Below are 7550 nucleotides of genomic sequence, written 5' to 3'. Positions count from 1 at the left end.
TCTAAAAAATGCTGGGTTATTTAATCTACCCAACTGCTGGGTTATTAAATTCTTTACCCATTATGGGTTATTTAAATGGAAGTTGGGTATTTTTTTTAAATGCTGGGTTATTTAATCTAACCAACCGCTGGGTTATGAAATTCTTTACCCATTATGGGTTATTTATATGGAAGTTGGGTTATTTTGTGCAACTCATGTGTTGAGTCAAAATCCATCAACCCAACATTATATCGTTTGACCCAGCACGTGGGTTGTTTGTGCTTCGAACGTCATCATATCGTCACCAGAGTCCACACACCGAGCGCTCGTCACAGCAGAGAACCTGACTGATCATCCAGCGAGGCAAACAAATAATAAAAGGTATGTGTACACTACATGTCTAATTCACATTGTCTGTGTTGCGTTACCTATTAAATTACTATCTGTATATTGTCGATGTCGAGGCTAGTTGGTTGGGCTAACAACGTAGCTAACGTTAGCCATTTAGCCGTTATCAGCACGGATAGCCTGCTTATTTGGTCTGAATTACATTTTTGTAAGGTATTATACATTAAGCAAAAGTTTATTTTTATTTATGCGGAGATGTGCGACTTGAAAGTAAATCATTACAGGATTAGTGTAAGAATAGTCTTTTGTGGTGAGAAACCGGGACAATTTTGAAAACTGAAAGGAGGACTCTGTGCGCGCCTGCGCCCCCTCACATCTTCTGAGGATTTGGTGCGACGTGACGCGGTGTCTCCTGTTTCATCAATTTGTCCTGTTATTTTGCAGGTACTATTGTTACAGCAACTTGATAATATGCACTGTAATGTAAATGTATATGTTCATACCGCAGATATTTCGGGTAACGTTAATGACGTTCGGGGTTGTGAATATGTTGAATATAGGTCTATGCAGACTGTCCGCCATTTTGTGAACGCTGTAACACACGAGGTTATTGTGAAATGCGTTTAATTCGATTCAAATTGACTCCAGTTACAAGGTTATAGTGTTCATTATGAGTTTACTTTTATTTGTGTTTGGTTTAAGTTATGTATACATATAAAGATCGGATGCACTTATTTTGCAGAACTGTCTCTCTAACGTTACTTGGCCTTCTGCGCGGGGCCTGTAACATTAATAAATATATAATATATTTCTGTGCCCTATGCAGTGAGCAGCCACAAATATTATTGTGCAGTAAAAACATAGACAATTTACATGTAACTTTATGCAATTTGTCATATGAATTGTAGAGAGGGAGGATTGTTTTCTTTATATTTTGTATAACTTAAGTTGATGGCGCTCTTGCAAGGGCTCTCATACCAGGTAATTATTAAACGGAATAATTATTTGATGAAGCAAAACAATCATATTTCAGTGACTGACAACTTTGTTCTTTTTTACAGAATGTACCATATCAGACGAACGTGCGTCACAGCTTAAATAATGGTTGAGAAACAATTCTCAGCCCCTCAGCCAGATAGAGACCTACATGCAGAACACGCAGTCTACAGGGCCAAGTGGATTAGGGACTACAATTGGACCATCGATCAGATCCTCGAAGAGTTCCCTCGCCCGATGACCAAAGGCATGGTAGGTATAGGGAAATATGATCTTGAATATGAGGATGCATTGTTTAAAACGTTTTATTAGTGTGCTACATTGAATTAATTTTAAAAATGTGTTTTCCATTTTATAGATTGCACAGAACTTTCTTGTCCTGCATTGGGATGCTGCATCAAAGTTGTTTGAAACATGGCTACCCATCTATGCTGAGAAGATCCTGTACCTGGCAAGACAGAGCTGACATTGCCCCTGGATGGATTAACACCAGGTAATATATTCATAATATAATATATTAATATATTAGCATTCCTCTTTCCAACATTTTTAAAGTTTTTTGACCAAAAACTTTTCACATAATTTTGGCCAGAATAGTGACTTAGTGAATAGAGAATAGTGAGTGATATCATCATAGGAATAGTTAAATAAATCCGTCAGCCTTTTTATGCTAATTGGGTACAAAAAATGCCAAGTTTTCACAGCAGAGTCAACACAGCGGTACCGGTGTAACTAATAACATTAACCAGTCCCTCCAGAAAAACGCAGAGTTTTTTTGTGATTGTTGCGGGCAAAAATCCTTGATTATGTGGCACGTTTTCTTAAAAAATGCGATGGAATATGCAGGATATTTATGCAACGATATTGCGGGGATTGTGAAATCACAGGTATGCCATTCCACATTGTATTGACGCCTATGTCTTACAGATGGTGTTGGGGAACTCGCCCTGAGGCAGCTGCCAGCCTTGCTTCCACCTACAACTTGGAGAGTTGGCCTTGGCCGCGGTGCGAAAGTGGTTTGCCACACCATTCAGGAATGCAGCTTGGCCTTCATCGACCATAAGCCTGTAAGTCCTCAAGCACATCTAAAGGGGAAACTTTATTCATTTTATCAACATATCTGAGCTCAAGACTGTGCACGCACACATGCATATCCAGGTGTTTTTTTACTATACTTTTGGGGACAGGCATCACATATAGCCTGACAGTATTCGGAAAATGGCTGTTCTATAAGCTTAAGTTGGTCACTATGAAAGCATCCTAGGCTTCTGGAACACCTCAGCAGTGCCACAGGCTGGTTACCTCTGTACCACACCGCACTGATGCAGTAATTTGTTCTAAAACAGGCACCAACAAAGTATTGAGTGCAGAAATTAACATAATTATCAGAAAGTTGACACTGTTGTATTTTAACCAATTTGGATCTGACTCTATGAGGTTGACTCTAAAGAAGTCTTCTAAATCTACAAAGCATTTGCGGCCCATCTATCTGACCACCTAACCCCGCTGCCCATCGGCCAGATAGGATAGTCAGATAGGTGGGCCACATTCGTTTTCTGAGCATGTTTATTGTAATGATATATCATCAATCAATTTATGGCTTTTTAGGTCAATTGAGGTCTGAATCGTTTTTTTAAATTGTTTTCTGTAATGTTGTTATGTGCAATGAGATGTAGACTATTACAGTTCAACTTTTTGAATTATAAATGCACCGAATCTTTTCCAAATTGTAAAGTTAACTAGACTTTATCATAAAACAATTTCTCTAGTGAGGACCAGGAAAATGGTCCTCACAATGTCTATATTTTAATTATACTATAGTAGTCGGTAGACATTTGGTCCTTACTCACTTGCACTCTCTAACTCTCGCTCTCTTGTATTCTTTCTTTTTTAGCCTGGAATAAACATGGTGGAGTACTACCTTCATGAGGCCAAGGCATGCAAATCTCCACTGCACCAGTTCCACTATATTTTTTTATATGAACTGCACCAGTTCCACTATATTGTTGCAATTAATTAATGTTAATAAAAAAAATTCAGAGATTACATTGTTGTTTTGTTTTTGTATTATTTAAGTGTTTATTGCATAATATATGCATAAATCTAGCATGTATTCTGTTCTAAGTTTGTAGTTTAACAGTTTTATAGCTATGGGTAGTCTATTGCAATTTATTTTCATAAATTGTACTGTAATGTGTTAGAAGGTTAATTTAGGTTAATTTTACCCAGAATTTGGGTACACTTTATAACAAGTATGTAGTTGAATCAACCCAGAATTGTAATTAATTTGACCCAGCATTTGGGTACACTATATAACTAATATGTAGTTAAATCAACCCATAATTGTAATTAAATTGACCCAACATTTGGGTACACTATTTAACCAAAGTATGTAGTTAAATCAACCCATAATTGTAATTAGTTTGACCCAGCATTTGGGTAGAATATTTAACTCATCTGTTGGGTTAAATATGACCGACCCATCTTGCTGGGTCAAATTAACTACTGCTGGGCTGGTGCAATATTTAACCAGCGGCAGAGTTATAAAACAACCCAAGTTGAGTTATTTTTAACCCAGCATTTTTTACAGTCATCAGCTTTTTATCCACTACGTTGGCTCACTAACTGGCATTCAGAATTTAATTATTTATCAACTTAGTTTTCAGAGTTACCAAGAACACTTATAACTGTACTCAACAGTCCTTGAGTTGCTTAAAACGATAGTTCACCCACAAATCTAAATTCTGCTTCTGTGGCACACACCAGAGGTGTCAAGTAACGAAGTACAACCCGTAATGTATACTTCGTTGCATTACTTAAGTAGATATTTTGGGTATCTATACTTTACTGGAGTAATTATTTTTCAGACGACTTTTTACTTCTACTCCTTACATTTTCACGCAATTATCTGTACTTTCTACTCCTTACATTTTAAAAATAGCCTTGTTACTCCTAGTTCATTTCGGCTTGTTTTCATTCCGGCAAAAAATCCCCACAAAGATGTCAATATCCGAAATCCTTGTCCTTTTGGGGATTTTTTTTCTTCTTCAGAAAACAGCTTATAAATCAGACTTTTGTTTATTGAAAATGTAAAAATGCAGACAGTTTTCTGTGATAGGTAAGGTTAGTCTATGGGGGGTAGAATACACAGTTTGTTTGTACAGTATAAAAATCATTATGTCTATGGAAAGTCCCCATAAAACATGAAAAAATAACATTGCTTGGTCTGTTGAAGGCTGGTCTTGTTGAAATGAGAGGCCTGTTGATCAAATCATCCCAGTCTCATCAGCTGGACTGAAAGAAGTTTCAGTGCTCTTAGGACACTGAAAACATGGCTCAGAGCAATGGTCACAAGTGACTCTTGACAGTATTGCTGTGTGTCGTGTCCAACAGGACAAACTAGACAGTATTGATGTGAAACATATGCCAACAGTTAATTTCGGTTAAATGATTAGTTCACTTAGTTAAAAATGAAAATTCTGTCATCATTTACTCACTCTCGAGTTGTTTCAAACCAGTTTCTTTCTTCTGCTGAACACAAAAGAAGATATTTTGAAGAATGTCGATAACCAGACAGTTGATGGTAGCTATTGACTTCCATAGTATTTTTTTTTTTCCTACTATGGAAGTCAAAGGGGTCCATCCACTGTCTGGTTATCGACATTCTTCAAAATATGTTCTTTTGTGTTTATCAGAAGAAAGAAATTCATACAGGATTGAAACAGTTTGAGGGTGAGTAAATGATTTTCATTTTTGGGTAAACTATATCCCTTTAATGAAAGATGCAGACATGTGTTTGGCTTCTTCAAAAAGCAAGGAACAAGACAGTATTGCACTATGAGCGGAGTAAAGTTAAGTCTCTGTTAAACTTCTACCATGTCTTTATTAGATATTTGTAACATTACAGAATTAAATAATTTACGTATTGTTAAGGTCAATATAGACTAAAAACCTTAATACATTACCCTATTAATTTCCTGATTCCTCCGCTTATTTAGCTTATTTATTTAGAAAATGATTTTTCTATGGGCATATATACGGCTGAAACAGGTAGCCTAGTGCATCATCCCAAATTTTTCAACATCAACATTTTAATATAATTATAGTCAAATATGGCCTTTAGAAAAATGTGTTTTTTTGAGGAGCTGGGGTAGTGCACTATATAGGCCCCTGTGGCGCGGCCTAAGCTTTTGTCCTTAATGGCATTTTTTTCCTTACATTACTTTTACTTTTATACTTTAAGTAGTTTTGAAACCAGTACTTTTATACTTTTACTTGAGTAAAAAGCTTGAGTTGATACTTCAACTTCTACAGAAGTCTTTTTAAACCCTAGTATCTATACTTCTACTTGAGTAATGAATGTGGATACTTTTGACACCTCTGGCACACACACACACACACGCACACACACGCACGCACGCACGCACACACGCACACACACACACACACACACATATCTCTGGTGCATAAGGTATATAAAAGCAGTCCATACAACTTGTGCATTTTGTTGGAAGTCTTCTAAAAACAGATAGTCATTTTATGTGAGGAACAGAATGAAAGGTAAAGGGGTCATGAATTGCATTTTCTGAACTTTATATATCTACGTCCAGGGACAGAACAGCATCAGACAGTTTTACTCGACAGCAATATGACAGACATGAAGAGCACACATCCTTGATTTACAGACACATGTTAATGGGCGTGTAGAGGAAAATTGTGATGTCACAAGTTCAAATACTGGCATTTCTGGAGAGAGGAAAATAAAAACTCAGAAACTAGGGAGCAAGCTTTGAGGTATGAAAGTGCAGTGATTTTATTAGAGTAAACTCATATATGTAAATATCAAAGACATTATGATTTTTTTTATGACTTTACGTTGTTATTAAATGAAAATATTGCCCTCTGCTCTAGCTGTCAAATGTAATTTGCTTTGAAGATGCGTGAAGTATACGAGAACATGGGTGAGATTTAAAAGATGTTTGTTGTATGTCAGTAATGAAATTTTGAGCAAACTACTTTCATTTATTGGAGCTTGACAGCACCAGCCACCATTTACTTTCATTAAAAAAAAACCCTCCTTTTCATGTTGCAAGGAAAACATACGGCAAATATGTTTTTGTAAATGTTGACAATTTCCCGTTCTTTCATTTGGTGCTGACTTTGTTGCTAGATCCTTTTTAAGGATGGACTTATTATTCTGATTGAAACTTTGGATGTACAAAAGAAGAAACAACCTAGACAAAAATCCAGAGCTGTGCACTTCAACAAAGACACCAACCAGCCGAGTGATTTACTGTAGTCATATAAAATTCTATTCTACTCATAATTTTGTTATACGAGGGTGACATCACATCCATGTTCTCTCTATTTTGTCATCCTCTTTCTCTATCTCGCCCCCTCTCTCAGTGTCAGTGTAATAGAGCATTTGATTTGAGAGTCTTGGAAAGACTGTGCTGTTATTGATAAGATCGGCCACCTGCCGCAGTGCCGCAACCACAGAGATGAACGGCCCCAGACTTTTCATTACTGAACACCAACACGTTTATAAATCTTTCATGTGACCGGCGTGGCCACACCAACCAGCCTTCTCTGAATGTGCTCAGTGTGCACATCACTCTTTGATTAAGACCAGAAAGGTCCAACATGGATATAAGGTAATGCAATATTCATGCGTATTAGTCATTTGATCAGCAAGCTGACGGACTTTAAAAATACATTGTCATTGACTCATGTTCCCTCTAGTATAAATGTCAGCTAGTGTAAAGCTCATCCAAAATAAGTCATCTGAAACATTTTTTCCCCCTAACTGATGAATAATGCATTTGGAATGGTGTGTTTTCAACTATAATATGAATAATTAATTATAAATATTTGGATCAGATAATGGGATTATCTTGATGTAGCAGAATTAATATTAAAATCAATGAACATGTTCGTCCAGCGAACACTCAGTATAACGTTTCTTTTTTTGTGGCCACAGAAAATTAACTCTTTCTTACTGAGCACAGTACTACAGAACATGTAGCTGTGATCACATTGTTTTGCAAGCAGTGACCACAGAATCAACATTTGACTCGATCTACACTCTTGTGAATGTGCACAAAAGTTTTATTTAACTAAAACGAAGTAGACTAAACAAACACGCACACAGACCACGCATACATGGGTAAAAAAGTGAATGAATGAAATCAAAACAAAAACCGAATGAAGCTATGGAAAAATGAGTC

General features: G+C 36.6%; 1 long non-coding RNA gene across 1 annotated transcript; it reads left to right on the top strand.

The window, feature by feature from the left end:
- The first annotated feature begins 298 nt into the window (after positions 1-298).
- Positions 299-2389, top strand: LOC311078504. The gene is made up of 4 exons (XR_014605191.1): positions 299-360; positions 1389-1575; positions 1682-1816; positions 2251-2389. It is a non-coding gene; the product is annotated as an uncharacterized lncRNA (long non-coding RNA).
- Positions 2390-7550: the final 5161 nt, after the last annotated feature.

Source organism: Abramis brama (genome assembly GCF_963993115.1).
Source record: "Abramis brama genome assembly, chromosome: 2".
Lineage (NCBI taxonomy): Eukaryota > Metazoa > Chordata > Actinopteri > Cypriniformes > Leuciscidae > Abramis > Abramis brama.
The sequence above is the reverse complement of the archived record's forward strand: the minus strand, read 5'-3'. Positions and strand labels throughout refer to the sequence as shown.